Below are 23,758 nucleotides of genomic sequence, written 5' to 3' on the forward strand. Positions count from 1 at the left end.
CAATAATCGCTATTTTTTCACATCAAACGTTATTAATTTGTACTTTTTAAACAAAAAAATGAATAAATTGATAATATAAATACATAGTAATGCAGTAATAATAATTACTAGAACTGCCACTTTATAACTGCTGGCAGTAATGACTGGTTTCCTCCACCTTCTCGCTTTCATACAACCCCGCTTTCACATTATTATTTTTTTCAACATCAATTTATTCCTAGCTGATGCGCAAGAAATTTCATCCCGATCAGATGAAGTTTTGTACTTGTCGAATTATGACGTCATAATGGAGGCACCTGTGACATCATCATTCACATCTGTTATTCTGCATGGAGAGTTCTTTAGCATGAGATATGTCTCAATTTTTTCTGTGCAGCGGTTTTGGAGATATAGAGGTGCAAAGTTTTTCGGTTTTTACAAGATGGCGCTCGCACCACGTGACGTACGACGTCATAATTAGCTTTAGAAGATTATAGATACTACAGCACTCCTTTGAAAGTTCCTGTCCATCGGTCAAACCATTGCAGAGAAGATGATTTTTAAAGAAAAATAAACCTGAAAAATCGCGAGTGCTGGAATCATTGACATAGCCTGAGATGCCCATGTCGAGTTTCTTCTTCTTCACACACTAACAACTTCTAGCCTCCAGATCGTACATCCAATCATCTTGAAATTTTGAACATTTGTTCCCCTTGATGACTTCTACTATATCATAAAGTTTCACGTTGAACAATGAAGCCGTTCAAGCAATATAATTTTAAAATATTTTCGTTCAATTATTTATCCCTGCCATTCCATGTGAGCTATCGCAAATTCCAAAAGGGCATTTTATCATGCCGACATGGACAACATAATTGTGAAGTTTCCATTCGATATGATTTTAAAAATGAGGGAGCAGTTAGGTTTTAAAGGTGTATGCTTCAAAACCTCACAGCTCCTAAACCATGTGACTTATGACATCATGGTCACTGAACGTTTTGTTCGGCATGGGTATGCGATTCTGCCTGCAAAGATTGGCCTTGATCTGTTCAGTCGTTTTGGCGAAAATGTTTTTTTTAGTGATTTTTCAGGCTTTTCACTTAAACAATATGGCGGCCGAACCATGTGACCTACGACGTCATTATAATTTTTTTCTGCATCAATTTATACCGAATTGATGCTCAAGAAATTTAATCCTGAACGGATGAAGTTTTTTACTTGTTGAATTATGACGTCATAATGGAGGCACCTATGACATCATCATTCGCATATGTTATTCTGCATGGAAAGTTCTTTAAAATGAGACATTTCTCAATTTTTTCACTGCAGCGCTTTTAGAGATGTACAGGTGCAAAGTTTTTCGGTTTTTCCAAGATGACGCCCATACAACGTGACTTATGACGTCATGATTACCATTATAAAATTCAACAGGCTGAAGTGCTCCTATGGTGAAAATTTCCTGTTATTCAGTCCAACTATTGAGAGAAAGTGATTTTTAAAGGAAATAAATCCGAAAAATGGCAGTGGCGCAATCCGTTACATGGCCTGAGAAGAAAAAGTGTTGCGTTTCTTCTTCTTTCAAGAATAACGACTTCTAGCTTCCAGACCGTACAACCAATCATGTTGAAATGTTAAACACTTATTCCCCTTGATGAGAGTTACATAACATTAAAGTTTCAAGTCGATCAATGCAGCGATTCAAGAGATAGAAGCTTTTTAAGATTCTTGTTCAATTATTTATTGCGGCCAAACCATGTGATTTATCTAAACTTCTCAAGTAACATTTTAAATTCCCCACATGTGGAACACTTGTTTAAAGTTTCCACTCGATATCTTCAAAATTGTGGGAGGAGATAGGATTTAATGTTTATGCCTAAAATTGTCATGACTCCTAAATGATGCGAACATATAACGTCATCATGTGGGAACTTGTTCGTCATGGGCATGCAATTTTGCATGCCAAGTTTGGGGTGGATCTGTTCATCCGTTGTGGAGAAAAAGGGGTTTTAGTGTTTTTCACAAAAAACAATATGGCGGCCGAAAAACAATATGTGACGTATGACGTCGATATTTTTACCTTCGCCACCAAAGGTGGATGGAGGTTATGTTTTCACCCCTGTCTGTTCGTCTGTCTGTCTGTCTGTCTTTGTTTGTCTGTCTGTCCATTTGTGAACAAGATATCTCAAAATGTTGTAGACGGATTCGGACGAAATTTGGCATAGATGTAGCGTATGTGACAAGGACAAAATGATTACATTTTGGTGAAGATCCAGCTACTATAATTTTTAAGTGATTCTTCCCCATTGGGAGATAGGGCCAAAAATGATACATAGCAGTATATCTTAAAAAGTTGAGGACGGATTTGGGCGAAACCTGGTGGACAGGTTGTGTGTCTGACAAGGACGATTCGATTTCATTTTAGTGAAGATCTATATATGTATTAGGATTTTGAGACTTTTTTTTTTTTTTTTTTTTTGTATACTGAATCGAGGCTCGTGAAAGAGCTAACATTTATTTCACAAACAAATCAACCAGACAAATAAAATATACAAAAAGAGGGAGCGGAAGACAAGATGGGGAGAGAAGGGGAAGCACACAACCACAACATTTGAGAGCAGGGAGAAGTGTGGGAGGGAGAGGGCTTAGGGGGAGGAGGCGTGGGAAGGGGAGGGGGGTGGGGGGGTTGGTGAGGTATAAAACACATGGACACTGCAAGGACTTCCAGGAAAGAGGTTGGAATTTCAAAAAAGTGGATCTTTTCAAAAAAGAGAAGGTGGCCATCTTCACTCCCAATAAAGGCTGGACAATGGCTTCCAACATGTGGTTCTTTGTCTGTGCGCTCTCTCTCTCTCTCTCCTTTTTAAATACTGTTCATGTCAAACAAGGAAGCAGGAAGAATCTTTTTTTAAAGTCTTTGATATGACTCAGCTGGGATTCGAACCGCCGACTTCTCAGACTCAAAGTGGACGCTCTAACGATGATGTCACTGAGACTGATTAAGAACACACAAAAATACCTCCCCGTCGGGGAATCGAACCCCGGTCTCCCGCGTGACAGGCGGGGATACTTACCACTATACTAACGAGGAACTGGTTAAGTTACTCATTACAAGTATATCAGTACAAAACTTTATTATTTGCGTCTTCAGATGGAAACATCATCAGATCAGGATGAACAGTTTACATTTTGTATCCACGGAGAAACCTGATCTCAATCACGCACGTGCGCTCTTCACCATTGGGAGATAGGGCCAAAAACGATACATAGCAGGCTATCTCAAAAAGTTGAGGACGGATTTGGACAAAACTTATTGGACAGGCTGTGTGTGTGACGTGGAATAATCTATTCAATTTTGGTGAAGATTTGGATCCAGATCGAGCTAATATAATTTTAAAAGAGATTCCTCACCATTGAAAGATATGGCTAAAAACGAGGGGGTAGATCAGGGTATGTAAGACTGGACCTATGGTGATTCCTGTGCTAGATTTTGATTAAATGTGATTCTCTATTGTGATTTTCTGGTCTACTCTGAGATACAAAATGTAAACTGTTCACCAGGCAGAGGTATGCTCTCTACTGATTGCCGTTCTAGTTTGCATTCTGAATTTTCTTTCACTTCAGTCTTGTAAAAAAAAATCATATTCGTGTCATCAATGGGGTCTATTTGTAGAATTCTAACTTCGTAACGTTAGCATTTCTAATATCCTAAATAAACATGTTTTTTGGTTCCATTGCTGAGTTCTTTAGATTGAGCCATGACTCAAGTTTTTCCATTGAGCCGTTTCAGAGATTGTGAGGGGCAAAGTTGAAGGTGTTTTCCAAGATGGCGCCCATACCACGTGACATATGATGTCATACTTAGCAGTAAAAAATTCTAATTGTCTAGCCAATCACTTAGTGAAAAATTCGTGTCAATCGGACCAACAGTTGCTGAGAGCGTTGATTTAAAACTTTTCGGACCCTGAACCCTGAATTTCGGTAGAATAAGAAAAAGAAAATTCTAGGAATAATAATAGGTATTCCTCTGCATTTCATGTTGAGGAAACCTGACTAGACGGGCCACCTACGCCGAGTCACTTTGTAACTATGGACAGTTATGACCGGGATCCAATCTGCCCCACTTTGATACAACCCCGCTTTGATACAACCCCACTTTCATCGGGCATGTGACCCATCACGTCCTCTTGATGAAACATAATTCAGAATAGGATTTTAAATATTTAAAAATAAATATAAGGGGTCCTTGGGTTTTTTTTTAGGTCTTCGGAGTGCTCGGGATGTTTTGGGTCCTCGGAGTATTTTGTGGCTTTTGGATCGTCTGGGTCTTTTGGGTTCTGAGGGTATTTTGGATCTTCAGAGTCTTCGGGGTCTTTTGAGTCCATGGGGTGCTCGGGGTCTTTTGGGTCCTCGGGGTCTTTTGAGTTGGACGGATAACTTAAAAACGGACATATAACTTATAAAGTTTGATTATGTAAGAAATGTATGTGTATTGGCACACGTGGCCAAACTGAAATGCCAACTTGCGACTTGCGACCCCCCTCTTTTTCCCCCCTCCCCCCCCCCCCCCCCCCATCTTTCGCTCTCCCCCTTCTCTTAAGCACTCAAGCAAGTACTCTGCTGTGTCTGTTGCTTACTTTAGCACCGCGTGATCTGATTTGTACCGAAGTTGATGATGTTCTATTGGGGGTGGTTTGGTTTGGAGGAGGGAGCGCATGCGCAGTGGATAGCTTGGCATAATGTGAATAAACCCGCTTGTTTATCGTACTTTGTGCTGATTACTGAGTCCACGGACATAACACACTCTAATGAAGCAGTGGATAAGGAATGGCTGGCTTGGCAAGTGATAGCAAACTGATTGGATCTTAAATATTTCAGAAAATATACAGTATGAGGGGTCCTTGGGCTCTTTTTGGTCTTTTAGGTTTGTTTTTTTTGGTTTTTTTTTTTTTTTTGTATACTGAATCGAGGCTCGTGAAAGAGCTAACATTTATTTCACAAACAAATCAACCAGACAAACAAAATATACAAAAAGAGGGAGCGGAAGACAAGATGGGAAGAGAAGGGGAAGCACACAACCACAACATTTGAGAGCAGCGGGAAGTGTGGGAGGGAGAGGGCTTGGGGGCAGGAAGCGTGGGAAGGGGAGGGGGGGGGGGGGAGGTATAAAACACAAGTGGACCGAAATTAGCAGGGGTAGAAAAGATCAAGGTTTTGGATGGGGGAGGATAGGAGATGGTGGTGAACAGCTGTTTTAAAGACCTGGAGGGTGGAGTGGGATTGAAGAGAGTGAGGGAGTTTGTTCCAGAGGCGGGAGAAAAGAGGGATGAAGGAGTGAAGGTGAGCAGAAAGTCTTGATTTTGGCAGTTTAACCATAAGAGGGTTGCAGGCAGATCTTGTGCGACCTGTAGGAATATTTGGAGGACAGAGCCCAGAGAGGGCTGGGGGGGGCAAGGCCAGAGAGGAGTCGGTAGAAGACGGAAAGACCACCAACTTGCCTGCGGTGAGTGAGTGAAAGGCCCTTGGAGTTAGCTTCATCGTGGGAGATTCCAATGATTCTGAACGCTTTGGTTTCAACAGCGTGAAGACGGGCTAGGTGTGAGGCAGGAGCACCAGACCAGAGGGGAGAGCAGTATTCCATAGAGCTGCTGATGAAAGCCTTGTATGTGGTGAGGAGCTCAGGTGTGCCAAGGAAGGACTTCGCACGACAGAGGATGCCCAGTCGGCGACTGGCTTTGGAGGCCAGATTTGAAATGTGGTATTTTAGGTCTTCGGGGTCTTTTGGGTTCCTTTGGGTATTTTGGGTCTTAAGGGCCTTCGGGTCTTTTGGGGTCTTGGTGGTCTTAAGGGTCTTAACGCGTCTTCAAAGGTCTAAAGCAGTTTAAAGCGTCAAAATATACATTCCAATAGTACGCAATTATTACACTATGTAATAAATAGAGAGGATGCACCAAGTTGAAAAAGTACGTAATTGATAGACATATCAATCATCACCTGGCTGGAGAATAGAAATAGTAAGGTTTCTTCTTCAAATAATAATAATAAAATTCTGGCAGCCAGACCGTGTGACCGATCACATTGAAATTTTAAACGTACGTACAGTATTCCACTTGATGACTAGATCATGCTTGTAAAGTTTGACTTCAATCCTTCTGTTGGAGAAACAATTATTTCAGAAATTTATTTATTTATTTTCCTTTGATCCAACATGGCTGTCAGACCATGTGACCAATGATTTATTCGTGAACACACTGGTATCGCCAAGGTTTGGGGAAAATGTGTGTTTAGTTTCCACTCAATCTGTCAAGCCGTTCGGGAGGAATTGCTTTTCAAAGGTGTAGTTTTCAAAAAATCATACTTGTCAGACCATGTGACCTTTTTATTTTTTTGGGATACAAGATCGAGGCTCGTGAAAGAGCTAACATTAATCACACAAAAAGTCAAACCGACACAGAAAACACAAAATAAAGGGAGCGGTAGAGAAGATGGGGAGAGAGGGGGAAGGACACAAACACAACATTTGAGTGCAGGGACATCGGGAGAACTGTGGGAGGGAGAGGGCTTGGGGGGGAGGTGGGAGAGGTATAAAACATATGGACACTGCAAGGACTTCCAGGAAAGCAGTTGGAATTTCAAAAAAGCGGATCTGGATTAGGGGGAGGGCCATGTTAATGTGCACCGTGTAGCATCACCTAGTGGTGGTGGCAGAAGGTATTACAATTTTTTTCTTTACCCGAGAAATGCTGAGGTTAAAGCACTCTTTGCACGGGTAAATTTGTCCTCCTTCCCTTCTCCTCCTCACCCCCCAAAATGGAGGGGCCTGTCAAAGCCCCCCCCCAAAAGATGTATATGCAGTATATCTCCCCCCCCCCTCCCTTTCCCCTCCGCCCCTCCCTTCCATTCCCATTTCCCCTACCCAACCCCTCTATCAGCAAGAGATGTGACGACTAATTGGTCCATAAGCAAAGCGGCGGGTAGGCTCTTCTCGTTATGGATTGATGTCTTCTCTTTCACAGATTTTCCAGCCTCAGAGAATAATTGATGTTCGTCACTGGTTTCTCTCTATTGTACTCGTGCCACTGTGGACCTCACTACCTAGGGACTTGGTTGGATCGGCTTTCCCTCAATTCAAGGCACGGTTGGTAGGTAGGTGAATGATAGGTGGTAGACCTTTCAAATATTAAATGTCTTTCCCTCTTGTTGTTTTGAATCGTTATTAGGCCCCTACACCCCATGCCCCCCCCTCCCTCCACATCCTCTTCCTCGAATTGGTTTGTTGTACTCTTATTTCCCAATGCACATCTTCCCCTTTGTGACCTCGCGCAAGTAACTGTTCATTAGGTTTAGGTTGCTTGACAATATTAGAAGTACATCACGAGTTCAGAAAGACCACGCCGACCTGTTTGAGGTTCAAGACATCAATTCATTGCTGAGTCAACAGAAAGGGCATGCATAAGAGAATAACAAGGATGGAAATTATACCGAGGGAAGTCAAACTGGTGATAGGTGGGAAGCATACAAATCAGTGTAGTTGTTTTACAAGTCAGATTTGTGTTGACTGGAGATTCCTTCTGACGTCATCGCTCTGAATGACCCTGCATTTTGGGTTTGAACTGGGGAAACAGGAAAGTCCTGGATATTTTTTTGGGTCCAGGATTGTAGACCTGTGACAATGTGAGAGTAGAACGCCACATTTTCTGCCTTGTGCCGCTCGTGAAAGAGCTAACATTTATTTCACAAACAAATCAACCAGACAAACAAAATATACAAAAAGAGGGAGCGGAAGACAAGATGGGGAGAGAAGGGGAAGCACACAACCACAACATTTGAGAGCAGGGAGAAGTGTGGGAGGGAGAGGGCTTGGGGGCAGGAGGCGTGGGAAGGGGAGGGGGGGATTTGTCATCAAGATTTGTCAAGGGGAGGGGAGGGGGGGATTTGAGCTTTGTCATCAAATTTTCAACATAGTTTTATTATGAACATATGGAGAAGACAAATTAATAATTTGATCAAAAGATCAAAGGGTCAAAGTCACATAAAGTCGTCAATTTCCATCCAATTGACATGAAAATTCATGAATTTGCACATTGGGTCACAGAATTGGTTCACCAATTAAAAGCTAGAATCCAATTGTTGTTTTTTTTAGGTCAAAAGGTCAAAGTTCAAGGCTGAATAAAATTGTCAATTTCCATCCAATTGACATGAAAATTCAAGAATTTGCACATTGGGTCACAGAATTGGTTCACCGATTAAAAGCTAGAATCCGATTGTTTTTTTAGGTCAAAAGGTCAAAGTTCAAGGCTGAATAAAATTGTCAATTTCCATCCAATTGACATGAAAATTTAAGAATATGCACATTGGGTCACAGAATTGGTTCACCAATTAAAAGCTAGAATCCGATTGTTTTTTTAGGTAAAAAGGTCAAAGTTCAAGGCTGAATAAAATTGTCAATTTCCATCCGATTGACCTGAAAATTTAAGAATTTGCACTTGGGTCACTAAATTGGTTCACCAATCAAAAACTAGAGGCCGATAAAAAAAAAAAAAATAGAACAAAAGGTCAAGGTAGCCTAAAATCGTCAATGTTTTTGTATTTTTAAAATCTGTTTTCGTCATGTTTAGCATATGGAAGAAAAGAAGTCTGAATACAATGCAGACACAGACAAGCTTTTCATTTTCAGATGCTTTCTATTTTTAACTTTGATTACCTTCATCGGTTTGGCCATCGGTTTGGCCATTGGTTTGGGTGAGCATACTAAATATGAAAACCTGAACAACTTGTAGGTTGCGATTATAACTATTTAGACGGGATGAGAGGTATGGATATACATGGGATGCAGGTAACGATGAGAGGTAGGGGAGAACACAAGGGGTGGACAAGATGGATACACATGCAAACACATTTGGGAGGGGTGGGGTGGTTTAACGGGTGTAGAGAAGATGATGGTTTTGGATAGGGGATGATTTCAGATGGTGGTGAACAGTTGACTTGAAGACCTGGAGGGAAGAATGAGAATAAAGAGAATGTGGAATGTGGGTCCACAGGTGTGGAAAATGAGGAATAAACAAGTGGAGGTGAGTAGTGGTTCTGGATTTAGGCAGTTTCACAAGGAGGAGGCTGCTGGTGGACTGCGTGCGTCCTTCAGATACCTGGAGGGGAGAAAGCACGAAGAGGGCAGAGGGCACAAGACCAGAAATGAGACAGAAGAAGACAGAACGACCACCAACCTGTCGGTGATGGTGAAGTGATTGGGCCATCGGCAGCTTCTTCGCGAGAGATTCAAATGATCTTGAAAACCTTGGTTTTCACGGCGTCAAGCTGAGCAAGATGTGAGGCAGCAGAAACAGCCCATAGGAGAGAGCAGTACTCCATCAAGCTGTGAATGAAAGCTTTGTAGGTGGACAGGAGTTCAGGTTTGCCAAAAAATAACTTTGCACAATGGAGGATGCCCAGTAGGCGTCTGGCTTTGGAGGCCAACTTTGAAATGTGGAATGATTGAAATAAAATAATGATTTTAAAAGTCATATAAAAACATTCCGGAAGTGCACCGTTGATGCATTCTTATACACCTCCTTATGTAACATGCCCAAGTACTGCAAAACTGGAGGTTTTTGGAAGCATTAAGAAGGCGATTTGTATTCTCCTGTGTTCAAATATATAATTAAATCATACTAAAATACGCAATCTCAACCAAAAACGACAAGTGGACTTTGTGTTAAGGTGTATATCCATGTTAAGATAGCTCATCGTGGCATTTTTCCAAGGCTGCTTCTAATAACAAAAGTAACTCGAACTGTGAGCATGAGTGATGATAGGCTTCCAGGCAAAATGGCCATCATACCACATGACTGTTGACATCATTGTTTTCAATAAAATTTTACTCATGTGTAGTCAATCATATGTGTGAAGTTTTGGATTGATCTGGTCAGTGGTTCTGCGATATGGATTTTCAAGTACTTTTTCCTTAAATCCAATATGGCCACAATATCACATGACTGTCATTCACATGTCATTGTTTAGAAACATTTTTCCTCATAGGGAGTTGATCATACATATGGAATTTTGTATTTATCCGTTCAGAAGTTCTGCAGAAAAAGATGTTTAAAGCTTTTTTTCTTCTTCTTTTTTTTGGTATACAAGATCGAGTCTCATGTAAGAGCTAACATTAATCACAAAAACAAAAACAGACAAACAAAACATACGAACAAAACAAGGGAGTGGGAGACAAGATTGGGAGATAGAGGGAAGCACACAAGTACAACAGCAGAGAACAGGGACATCGGGAGATCTGTGGGAGGGTGAGGGCTTGGGGGTAGGAGGCATGGGAAGGGGGTGGAGAGGGGTGGGAGAGGTATAAAACACATGGGCACTGCTAGGACTTCCAGGAAAGAAGTTGGTATTTCAAAAAAGTGGATCTGCGGTGAAATAACAGGGGTAGAAAAGATCAAGGTTTTGGATGGGGGAAGATAAGAAATGGTGGTGAACAGCTGTTTTAAAGACCGAGAGGGAGGAGTGGGATTGAAGAGAGTGAGGGAGTTTATTCCAGAGGTGGGAGAAAAGAGGATTGAAAGAGTGAAGGTGAGCAGAGAGTCTCGATTTTGGCAGTTTCACCAGAAGAGGGTTGCTGGCAGAACTTGTGCGACCTGTAGGAATATTTGGGGGAAAGAGCACAGATAGAGCTGGGGGAGCTTGGCCGGATAGGTGTCGGTAGAAGACAGAAAGACCACCAACCTGCCTGTGGTGAGTGAGTGAAAGGCCCTCACAATCAGCTTCATCGCGAGAGATTCCATTGATTCTGAAAGCTTTGGTTTCAACAGCGTGAAGCCGAGCTAGGTGTGAGGCAGGATCACCAGCCCAAGGGGAGAGCAGTATTCCCTTGAGCTATGGATGAAAGCCTTGTATGTGGTGAGGAGCTCAGGTGTGCCAAGGAAGGACTTCGCACGACACAGGATGCCCAGTCGGCGACTGACTTTGTAGGCCAGCTTGGAAATGTGGTTTCCCCAAGAAGATCAAGGCAGATAGTGAGACCCAAAAGCTTGAGTGACAGAACTTCTGGGAGAGGATTGTTGAGAAAGTAGATGGGAGGGTTGTCCAGTCGGTCTTTTCGGAGAGACATAGTAACAGTGTGATATTTGTCAGGATTGAAAGACATGTTCCACTTGTTTGAGCAGTCTGTGATTTTGTCCAGGTCTGCAGAGAGTGAGGAGGCTGCAGACTGCTGATCTGAGTGATGAGTATTGGAGCGGCAGAGAGTGGAGTCATCAGCCAATAGATAGAGAGGATTTTCTGGAGAGTCGGAGAGATTTTTGATGAAGACCAGAAAAAGCACAGGGCCCAGAATACTACCTTGGGGAACTCCAGCCTGAACAGGAAGGGGAGATGAGAGAAATCCATTCAGGGCCACACGTTGACTACGACCAGAGAGGAAGTCAGCAAGCCATGCGTGGAGATTTCCATGGATACCATAGGAGGAGAGTTTGGTGAACAGAGCGGGGTGCCAGAACGTATCGAAGGCACGTGATATGTCAAGGGAGACGGCTCTGATTTCCTGTTTGGCATTGAGGACCTACATGTATTGTTGAGACAGCAGAAGCAGCATGTCCAGAGTAGAGTGACCTGGTCTAAAACCAAATGGCTTGATCTCTGATCAACAATTGGAGAAGAGTAAGGATTTGATATCTGAAGGAATGATGGATTCCATGACTTTGCTGATAATTGGGAGCAGGCTGATTGGTCTGTAGTTGCAAGGATCTGTTTTTGCACATTTTTTGTGTAAAGCGGTGATGTTGGCTGATTTCCAAACTGATGGCAGATGACCTTGAGCAAAAAAGAGGGTGAGGAGAACAGAGAGAGGATGAGATACAGTGGCAGAGCAGGGTTTTAGGACCCTTGGGCTGATGCCGTCTGGTCCAGTTGCAGAATCAGAGTCGAGGCTTGACAGAAACTTCTCCACCTTGTCAGGAGAGAAGGACACAGAGTCCAGGAGCAGCTGAGTTAGACTGGGCAAGGTGGGTACAGAGAGAGATGGGTTTGAGACACAAGATTTTGAGGCAAACACAGAGTTGAGGCATTCAGCTTTGTCACTTGCAGTGTCAACTGTGTAGCCATTTGAGGTAAGGGAGGGGATGGATTTGACCAGGCAGAAACAAACACCAGAAACAGATTTGACCAGACGTCACCAGGATTTGGAGGGAGGACACAGGTTTGAGATGTTCAGTCTTGAGAGTAGAGAGATAGTGCTTCCTGGCTCTCCTGAGGGTCGACACACACTTGTTCTGAGCTTGGTGGAAGGAACTGAGATTGCCTTCAGTTGGATTAGCCTTTCAAGAGGCAAAGGCAAGTTGTTTCAGGGCAACTGCCTCACCACAAGATTCAGTGTACCATGGACCTAACTTTTCCTTCAAACCAAGATGGCCACCATATCAGGTGCCTGATGACATCATAGTTTACGAATATTTTTCCCACATTAGTAGTTGTTCATATTTATGACATTTCACATTGATCCTTTAAGGCTTAAGCGGTACTCCGGCAAAGATTTTTCAATTATTTTGCTTAAATTCAAGATGGCGGCCAAACCACATGACTGATTAAGTCATAGTTTGCAAATATTTCCCCCATCTGAATGTAAACATGTATTGCAAGTTTCGTATCGATCAGACAGGTGGTTTCGGAGAAGTAGATTTAATTTTTTTTTTTAATCCAATATGGCCGCCAAACCACGTGACCAACCTTTTCGCAAACTTTTATCACCATGGCTAGGCGATCATATTTCCAAAATTTCACGTTGATCCGTTCAGCGGTTCTGGAGAAAAAGATATTTAAAGGTTATGACATCATAGGCAATGGCAGCCAATGTCAGTCAAAATTGCAAAAGCAAAATTCATGATGCATTAAGTTACATTGCTATCTTTTTTTTGAGTTAAAGTTTCATAGAGCTATAACTAGCTATAACAGTTCACTTGGAATTGTCTCCACAAAATGTGTGAGAATAATAATCCTTCCAAGAACAGTAGGCTTCCTTTGGGAACCTCAGTGGAAGCCTAATAAGAACACTATGGATAGCGCAATAAGGGTTTTTTCCTCCTTGGACAAACGCCGCCGTGTTTAATTAAACACAGGAAGAAGAGAAGCAGAGGGCGGGGATTTCATTTTAAGGGTCGAGAAAAGGTTATATGTGATGAGCAATTATACACCTGTAGGACATCGAGACACAAACTGTAGGATAATGGCAGAAGAAGCAACAAAGTGTGTACATAAAAGAATGGAGAGTTAAGGAAGAGAGGCTATACACATTGCCTTCAGAAAGTATTCACACCCCTCAATGTTTTCACATTTTGTTGTGTTGCAGTCTGAATTAAAAATGATTAAATAGAGATGTTTTGTCACTGATCTACACATAATGTCATAATGTCAATGTCGAATTTTGTTTTTAGAAATTTTTATAAAATAATTAAATATGAAATATAGATTTACATAAGTATTCAAACCCCTGGGTCAATGCTTCGTAGATGCGCCTTTGGCAGCGATTACAGCTTCGAGTATTCTTAGGCATGTCTGTATAAGCTTTGCACATCTGGATTTGTGGAGATTCTCCCATTCTTCCCTGCAGATTTGCTCAAGCTTTGTAAAGTTGGATGTGGAGCATTGTGAACAGCATTCTTCAAGTCCTTCGACAGATTCGCGATGGAACTCAAGTCTGGGCTTTGGCTGGGCCACTCAAGGACTTTCACGTTCTTGTTCTGAAGCCATTCCAGTGTTGCTTTAGCTGTATGCTGGGGATCATTGTCCTTTTCGAACGTAAACCTTCGCCACGGTCTCAGGTCTTCACTCTGATGCTGGTTCTCCTCAAGGATTTGCTTTATTTGCCTCCATTCATTGTTCCCTCTATTCCTACAAGTCTTCCAGGCCCTGCCACTGAAAAGCATACCCATAGAATGATTCTGTCACCATCATGCTTCACGGTAGAGATGGTATGAGATGGGTGATGAGCTGTGTTCGGTTTCCACCAGATGTAGCGCTTTGCATTCAGGCCAAAGAGTTCAATTTGCATCATTCAATTGCATCTCATTCCAATGAGACATCAGACCACAGAATATTTTGTCTCTCAGTCTTTCACATACCTTTATGCAAACGCCAGGCATGCTGTCATGTATTTTTTCTCAGGAGTGGCTTCCATCTGACCACTCTCCCATAAAGCCTAGATTTGTGAAGTACTGCAGAGACTGTTGTCCTTCCAGCAGGTTCTCCGATCTGAGCCAAGGAACTCTGTAGTTCTGTCAGTTGTCATTGGGTTCTTGGTCATCTCCATGACCAAGGTCCTTCTTGCTCGGTTCCTCTGTTTGGTCGGACAGCCAGCTCTGGAAAGAGTCTGGGTAGTTCCATATTCTTTCCATTTCCTAATGATGGAGGTTGCTGTGCTCTTGGGAATTTTCAACACTCCAGAAACTGTTTTAAACCCGTCCCCAGATATATGCCTCCTCACAATTCTATTTCGGAGTTCTACAGCAAGGTCCGTGGACTTTTTGATGGAGTTTCTGCTCTGACATGCACTGTCAACTGTGGGACCTCATATAGAAAGGTGTGTTTCTTTATAAATCATGTCCAATCAATTGAATTGGCCACAGGTGGACTCCATTCTAGTTGTAGAGACATCTCAAGGATGAGCAAAGGAAATTGGATGCACCTGAGCTCAATTTGGAGTGTCATAGCAAAGAGGTTGAATACTTATTGACTCAAGACATTCAGCTTTTCATTTTTAATTGTTGTAAAAAATTCTAAAAAAATAAAATCCCATTTTGTCATTATGGGGTATTATATGTATATCAGCGACAATAAATCTCTATTTAACCCATTTTAAATTCAGGCTGTAACACAACAAAATGTGAAAAAGTCAAGGGGTGTGAATACCTTCTTAAGGCACTCTAAGTGGATGCTTGTCACAGTAGGTGTTCTGTGATTGTATTAACGGAAGACACTTTTGCATATGAAACTACTCCAATTGATGACATCCAGAGGTGAAAGGGTGTTGGCAATTGGAGGCCGACATCTGTTTACCCTGCATGTCAGAGTATGGTCCACCTCCTCCAATGCCATCATGCGGAGGATCAAACTGATAATAGTTGGCAATTTAATAACCACACTTGCATTCTCAGTGCTCTTCCCAAAGACGACATTTTGTATACAAAGGAAATGCATTTAGCTTAAATGTAGACAGGCCAGCACATGCAGGCGGTTTTCATCACACGTGAGCACAAAGCATCACCATCTGTTCCCATTTTCCCCGTTCACTGCACTATGTCCAAAGGCAGCTCGATAGAGGGGACAAGAGGAGGATGGTGGGGCTGTGAGCTCCCAGACGCTCAAGCCTAAATCACGTCTGTGCTCACAATGACCTGACCTTAATCAGACAGTTACTAACGTTATTTCGCTGATCAAATTGATAAATAGCCACATATTAGCTGCCTTCTGCACCCAGTACATTATTGACCACGGCAAAATGCCAGCGCGGGTACTAATGTCAAAACACCACGTGGCGAAAGAGAGACATTGCCAAAGGGCAATCCAAAGGCCCATGAACCTAAACACAGGCAGTGTACGATAGCAATATATTTTCATAAGATAAAATTAATATAAATGCTGGCCAGTACTATTTCTCCCCTAATAGCTTCATCTGCAGGAATAAAGTTATTATGAAAATTTGAAGAGCGAAGGTAAACAGAGGGCTGGAAACCTTCGCTAAACCTAAGGACACCATGACGCAGCGGTGATGAAAACACGAACACCTTTCCTGACAGAGATATATAAAAAAGCAAAGGTGGAAACAGCAATAGTCAAGCTGACAAAGGGGTGTGTCGTATTTTATAGGATCGTCCCGTATTTTTTTTTTTTTAACCAAATGTCCCGCGTCCGGTTTCATACCTTCCCGGGACATCTGTCCCTTCTTTCAGTACTATTAACAATATTTGAAAAAGAAAAGGTGGCACACAGCACAGGTGCGTACGCCTCCACAATGACAACAGTGTACCATCAATAAGGAAAAACAGCAGTCAGGAAACCCTGCAATATGATGTCATGGGATTAATCGCACAGGTGTGATGTAACCGTTACTAAATATGTTCAATTGCTTTCATTTTTATATTATTTGCAAATGAGATTAATCTGTGGAAAAAGCCATGATGGCATACAGTCGTCAAAACTGCCCTAACAATAACTTTTGTGCCTCAGCAATTTTTTTTTTTTTTTTTTTTAATTTTTAGGAATATTAAAACACACATGTACATTCAAAATCCTACAATTTTATGGATATGAATATACAAAATAAAACGTACAAAAGCACACTTCCCACAATAACATGTGTATTCACAACGGAGCCTACCACACCACAGCCCGCTTGACCAATGTCTGTACATATACTAACGAACCCCGGGAGGGCGGGTTATAGGGGGCGGGGTGGGGGGGGGGCGGGTGGTACGCACCTGTGCTGTGTGCCACGTTTTCTTTTTCAAATATTGTTAATAGTACTGAAAAAAGGGACAAATGTCCCGGGAAGGTATGAAACCGGACGTGGAACATTTGGTTAAAAAAAATAATAAACGGGACGATCCTATAAAATACGAGACACCCCGTGTCAGTCTGCCTATAGCTGTTTCCACCTTTGCTTCTTTATATATCGCTGTCTGGAAAGGTGTTCGTGTTTTCATCACCACTTCGTCATGGTTTCTTTAGGTTTAGCGAAGGTTTCCAGCCCTCTGTTTACCTCTGCCTGCTTCATCAATGTCTATATATAATTATGTCAACTCATATATATAGGCCTACTCATATATATACTCATATATATATATATATATATATATATATATATATATATATATATATATATATATATATATACACACACATATGCATATATTCCTCAGTTATGGTCACGCTGGGTAAAGTAGCGGAAAGAAAAAGTTAGCAAACAAGGGTAGACAGAAAAAAGATAAAAGCACAAAGAAGAGAAAATAAAGGCCAGCAAAAATAAATGTGTTTTCCAAACACTGCATATCATTAGCATAATGAGCGTATTAACCAATTGGAGAGAGCACGTGGCCGGTTATTTGGCGCGTATTTTGCATTGCCTAACGGGCAACTCTTAGACTCGAAAAAGCTGTTCTTTAATCATGATGCACTGATCTCGTGCACAGAACATCCCGTGCGTCTCCTCTCTGCACCGCTGCACTCTCGTGCGCATATAGACGTTCTTTTAAACTTTCCGAGCAGGGGGTGGGGCGCGGGGGTCACGTATGTCTCGGAAAGCGCTTTGAGCATTCCTCTCTTTTGCTGTGATTATATGAAATATCTATATTTGTTGGGAGATTATCCATTTTTTTTCATTCTGTAACGAACATCCCCCGAGGATTTTGCGCCGAGCTTCCACGTATCAGCAATAACTCTTTATATTACAGCCATCCTTCAATGCTGACACAGACTGCATTAATACAAAGCTTACCAAATTACCATCCTTGCTATTCCATTTTCGCTGACAGAGTCCTCAGCTTACGTTTATACGTCAAAAGAAGTGGTTTCACTTGGTGTTACGGAAGCAAGAATTTCATTTGTTTTGAGAATAAAGACGTTTTCGTGAATTTAACCCTTCCTTTCTAACTTTATGCTTCTCTAGACTGTGGTCGACAGAGACAACTGCGTCATTGTCAACGATATCAGTTGATGGATGACAGTACATTTACAGTGCAACGTTTCTATAAAATGTCCGGAGTCTGCGGACAGCTGAGCGTCCGCTGCTGCCGAAGCAGTCTCGGCTAGCAAAGGTTACGCTGGCTGGTTTGCCATTGCCTTTCCTGCAGACAGTCATTCCAGGAACTTGTAACATGTTCAGGCTGCCGGTGGCAAGTCACCTACTCTTTGTCGAAAGACTGCCACCGTGGGATGTTTTACGTCCATGCTTATAGCAGACAGGAACCCCGGGCTTAACATCCATCCCTCAGACGACGGACCCTTTTATGCGATGCCATGTACCCAAGAAACACCAAGGGGATGGTCTCCAGTCCTGGTACGTTTCGAAATTAGACTCGACTTCAACACAAGTTCCATCGTCATGTGTGACTCAATCGGCAACTATCAGGTTTTTATCAACTTGATCACTGAACGCAATGGAAAATTAGCGAATGCAATTGATAACTCGTGAATTGATATTTGGAAGGAATATTTTTTCTTGCAAATGAAAATACTTGTTATCTTACTAGAATTCACCAAATGTCTGTCCGTCTGTCTGTCTGTTCCGAGGTACCGCAAAAACGGCTGAACCGATCGCAACGAAATGTTGCGTGGGTAATCCTGGGACCCCCTGGAGTAAAATAGGCTATATTGTTTTTCCAATTTCCATTTTTTTCAATTTTCCAGTTTTTCCAAACACGATGGAATAATATTTGCCGATATGAACAGTGATGTGGCTTTTATTGAAATTCTACAAATACTGTTTAGATTTTGATGATTTGCGTGTGATATGATTCAATGGATGTTTATATAAATCGTTTAAAATAAAAAAAAGCCTTCAATTTCTGATATTTTGCCTTTCCATTGGGCCTCAGAATTGAAGCCCCACCCATGGGGCGGGTACCGTTGCTAGTATTTAATAATTGGGAAATGTTGGTGATTTTTGGAGCTATCATGAGTATCTGCTCTGAGAACAATTCCAACAACCACTTGTATGGCTGTTTGGTCCCTTTATTATTGGAATGACATAAATTTTACGTTGGGTGCATGGAATAACAATCACTAGCTGTCTCTGCGTCACCTCTCTTGCTTTGGCCTTTGGAAGAGTGGTCGTCGGGCGAGCCTGGGCAAAGTAACCTCATTCTACAACTTGTTCCAGGAATGTGGTACCATGAAAACAATGGGAGCTTTGGGGTGTGGTGGGGTCTAGTTTTGGATTAAATTGCTGTTTGCACTGGTTTAGTTCGACAAGCTCGTCTGCTTAGTCCAATTTAATTACCTTAGCCATCCATTTGTCTCACAGGGACGTTGGTACGCGTACTGGTGTTGGCCTAATGGTTGCAGCGGGATTGGGATCCTAAGGTCCTGAGTTCGAATCCCGTTCAGCTGTTGAATTAATACCAGGTGGGGTTGACTTAGCCTGTCATCCTTCTGAGGTCGGCGAAATGAGTACCAGGGTACTGGGTCCTCCCTCAAGGAGGTTGGTGGCAGCATTTGCACTCCGGCCTCTCAAGGAGACGCCGTAAAAACACCCCATTCTGCAACACATAGAGTGGTGTGTGTCGGGATCGTCCAAGGACACAGCGATGTGCTGATCCAGCGCACGCTCCTATATACATACTATACATACATACGTTGGTACGTGCTTCTGGTTGGGTTGAGATTTCTATGTCGTCGCGTGTGCCTCAACAAAGCGATGTGAGCTCTGCATTGGGGACAACAGATAGGCAATTGCAGAGAAACAACATCAGTAGGGGTTGGGTGGTAGCGGACAGATGTCTTGATCTCTCTCCCTCCTTTACATCTGTGGACCGAGCACCTGTGCTCAATGCTTTATTCCAGACAACACGTTTTTTATGCAGGTGACTCATACATAGCTTGTAGATATTCCAAAAGACTGCAGGTTTCCTTTGCAGAGATCTTTGAATTACAGCTTTGGTCTTCTAACTGGCTGAGGAGCACCTGATTGCTTGCCATGCAGCACATCTTTTGGTATCCATCCATCATCCATACTGCTCACATGACCAAGCCACCGCAGCCATATTTGATCAAAGCTTGTGAACAATGCCTGCATCCTGGCTCATTTCGATAATTCATTATTGGTGTTCTTAGCCTTCCTCTCCATGCCAAGCATCTTACGGAGGCGAAGATTGCGATATGAGTTCAGTCATTTTGCTGCTGTATGTAGCATCCCCAGCCTTCCCTGCCACAGATGAAAATGCTTCTGATTCAGGCACAGTCGACAGCCATCTTGGCAGCAAATGTCAGCTTGTTGTTGGACCAAACACGATCAATGACCTGAAGTAGCAGCTGCCTTTCCAATACTGATGTACAGCTCTGCATAGAGGTCCAAGCTGCAGATCACGTTGATCGCAGATAGCAAATTGTATCAGTCACTGTGAAGCTGAAACCATTTATTTAGATCTCAGGCGACTGGTCAGATCCTTGTGCCATGAGAAAACACTTTTTCAAACTGATGGTATCCCCAAAATGGCTGCAGGCCAATGAAGAGTTGTCAAACAATAGTTGGTGTTCATCCACGTTATTTTGGAGGACAGTCAATCTGATTGATTAGGTCTTCCAAGAAGCTGGAAGAGGCCAGACCTGTTGACTATATCACAAAGGCCTTTGTTAAGTCGATGAAGGCTATGTATTATTGCATAGTGGTCTGCGCAGTCACCTCTACTTTTATACTGGGTGGAGACGCAGGCATCTTTGAAGTCTTGTAGGACGAGGTCGTCACACCAGCAAAAATTTAAGACCTTACACCGCTCAGCTGTAACTGCAGCAACACAGGGTTTCAGAAGCTCAAGAGGAATTAGATATTGTCCTGCAGCAGAACCAGGTGAGAATGTCTTGGTCGCCCAAATAAGCTCTACCATAGTTGGTTCCTCATCAATATCATGCCTAACTGGTAGCTTTGGAGTGTAATTAGGGCATCTATATTTACCAATATAGATGAAAGATTGACGGTTTTGAAATGTGGTTTTGGGGACGAATGTTAAAACTTCCATAGACTGCAAGAAGAACAAGCAAATGAGTGCTTGAAGAAATTATACCACCATGTACATTAGAAACGCTGATGTTAAAACAGAAACTGTCATACTTTGGACACATCATGCGTGCAGAAAACGACAGTCTGGAGAAGTGAACCATGCTGGGTATTTTTTGCGTGAAGAAGAGGAAGAGGCAGACCCTGTATGTGCAGGATGAATGGGGTAAGTGCTGCAACCAAGTTGTTTCTGCCAGAGTTTTTGGGATAGGGATGTTTTGGAGAAACCTTACCATGAATGTCACCAGAAGTCGATCACGTCGTGACGGAACTAGATGATGGAACTACATAACGTGACGGATTTAAGATAACACTACTGTGTACATTTACCAATGTTTCTTGAGAGTAAAGGCGTGAATGTGCTCAACCCAGCGTTCCATTTGCTTGGTGTGATCAGTGATTATGGAGTCATTTGATGGTGCGTGCAATGGAGCCAATTTGTTTTTAAGATGGACAAAGTGCCTCGCTGGTGGCTTTGTAGATACCATGCAAGTTGTTGGAGTTAGAACAATGTTATATGCGTTCACAGAATTCAGCCAAATATTTTTGGCCACATCGGTGGGACTACCTCTGGTTAGCATCTCTTGCCAGCCTGTGTGCATCATAAATGTTGTTTTTTTGGCTGGCTGAGTAGGCTACATTTAATCTTATCGGCTCATGGAAGAGTGAAATGGAAAAAGGTGGTGGAAAAAGGGGAAAAGGTGATGTAGTGATAGTGAGGCAGCAGTTGGGCAACTACAAGCAGGAGCATAATAGAACAGAAAAAGAGGAGCGAGTGAGTCGGAGGGGAAACACCGTAACTTGTATGAAACATGGTTGAGTTAGGTAGGGTACATAGGGGTAGAAAAGATTGCCGGTAGGCTGGGGATGAAATGAGAAGTGCATTGCTTACTTCAAGCGCTGGAGGAAAGAGTGTGATTGAACTCTCTGCAAGGCACATCCACAAAGATCTGCATTCCAGAGATGGTTCAAAGGGAAACAGAGGGAAGGGAACCACACAAGTTGAGGTGTAGCAGAAACCATTTAGGGTGTTTAGCCAGCAGGGGGTGACTGGAAGTTTGTGTGTGTGTCCTGTAGGATCTGGGGAAGGTTGGAGGCTTAAGATGGCAAAGGGAGTTAAACTGGAGGGTCTGAGGGTTCAGAGAACAGAGGGACCTAAACTGGAAGGGAGGCGGTGAAAAACAGAGGCCACCGATCAGTCGGCGATACAAGATCAGCAGGTCTTGTACTTCGGACTCATCAGGGAAGAATCAAATAGTGTTGAGAGCTTTGATTCTACAGTCTGATCTGTGTCAGGGGTACCATCCCAAAGGGGAGAGCATGAGTACATCACCGAGCCATTAACTGCCAATGACGTAAGCATGGCCTCAAATGATTAATCATCACTGCTGGTCACGTGCATTCTTGAGTTTGTCCCATTACCGTTGTTCTACACACGTCACTTATTCCTCCTTCCAAATCTTTCTCACCTAATGCCAATAATGCAGTTACCTTCCTTTCAAGAGTTTGTGCACTGCCAACCTAACTGAAATCATAGAAATTGTCCATTTGTTGTACTTAGACATTGTCACAGCTGCCAAACATCTCTTTCACATCAGGAAAGTTCTCGAAATTCATTTCTGGAAAGTGGTTTATCTTGCATGTGAAAAAGGCCAGTGGTGGGTAAATGCTCTCACTTTGTGCGGGCGGTTCGATGGTCACAATGACGTAATAGGCAGGCCTTTCCTCCAGCCAAGAGGATAAAAGCCAGGGTTGTGAAAATAAACTGAAGGCCGGAGGAGCGGTGGAGGCTAATTAACCGCCAGCTCCCTTCCGAATGTCGAAAGGCTCTTTTGCCTCGCTCCGGTAGCACCATTTGCGCTACATTTTTGTAAATTGCTCTTGCTATAAACATGCTGGGGCCCGCCTTGTGTTGTTTAGCCGGGCCTGCAGCCATGTATATTCACAATCAAATAAATACATATTCTAATGCGCGTTTGGTGGAATCTGTTGAAGTAAATCAACCAAGCATGCTCAGATAATGGCGTTAAATCATTGCACATTATCGTGAACCACCGAGGCGATCCTATTAAAAACCCGCGTATTGCATGGCGGCCTGTTTTGAACTTCACATGGTCATTTGTTTTAGGGATCAAACACTTAGTGTGGTCTCCGTAAGCCACAAGATCCAGGCAGAGAAAAATCCCAGCACTAAATGATCCCCCCCCCCCCCCCCCCCCCAATCTATTACTTTTGTGTTAAGATCCACAAAAAGATTTGAACTACTGGAACTTTTTGGGAACAGACATTTGTTCTGACATAAGTCTGGGAATGTGCGATTGAGTTGAATTCGGTTGTGAGATGAATTCCATGAAAATCGTCACCCACGTGTGATTCCGTCACATTACCTGGTCTGCCTCACTGAGAGTAGTACTCGTCTGTAGCCATGTGACAGTTCTGGTTCAATACATATAATTGAATTCTCTCTGCTCTTCTTAGCATTCAAGATAATTACCTTATATGTTCAAAATTAGAGTGCACATGGTGATTCCGTCACGATGGAATTCATGGTGATATGGTATTAAATGTTTTAGAGGATTCTGGGAGAACCACAACTTTTCTTCCTCCCGAGTTGTGTTTTCATTCTCAGGGTCACATACAGTATAATCAATTGAATTCCTCGTCTTGAGAGCACGAATGTATAATTTCCCATTCGCCCACTCCCGCACGAATTCTCTCTCACATCTTCCACCCACAGCCCTTAATTTTCCTTCTTGTGGTGCAGGTGTCTGATGGAGTATCAGATGCAGCAAATGCTATGGTCAAACCTTCCCACGCCGCTTTTAAAATTTCTGACACTTAATGGGAATGCAAGGAATGGCTCCGATATGTTTTGATTTCTTACGTGTTTTGAGTTTCAAATCTAAATGAGTCGTATTATATTTACATGTAACCCAGATGAACACGTTTATTTGTGACGCACATGACTTTAATACAAGTTTTAAACAATCCTGAATTGAATATTCATTGGCCAGAGCA

At 42.6% G+C, this 23,758-nt stretch overlaps 1 non-coding gene across 1 annotated transcript; it reads right to left on the bottom strand.

Moving 5' to 3' along the window:
* Positions 1–2,995: 2,995 nt before the first annotated feature.
* Positions 2,996–3,067, bottom strand: TRNAD-GUC (transfer RNA aspartic acid (anticodon GUC)). Its single transcript has one exon. It is a non-coding gene; the product is annotated as a tRNA-Asp (tRNA).
* Positions 3,068–23,758: the final 20,691 nt, after the last annotated feature.

The sequence above is a fragment of the Myxine glutinosa genome, chromosome 8, assembly GCF_964187855.1.
Source record: "Myxine glutinosa chromosome 8, kmMyxGlut1.1, whole genome shotgun sequence".
NCBI classification, from domain to species: Eukaryota; Metazoa; Chordata; class Myxini; order Myxiniformes; family Myxinidae; genus Myxine; species Myxine glutinosa.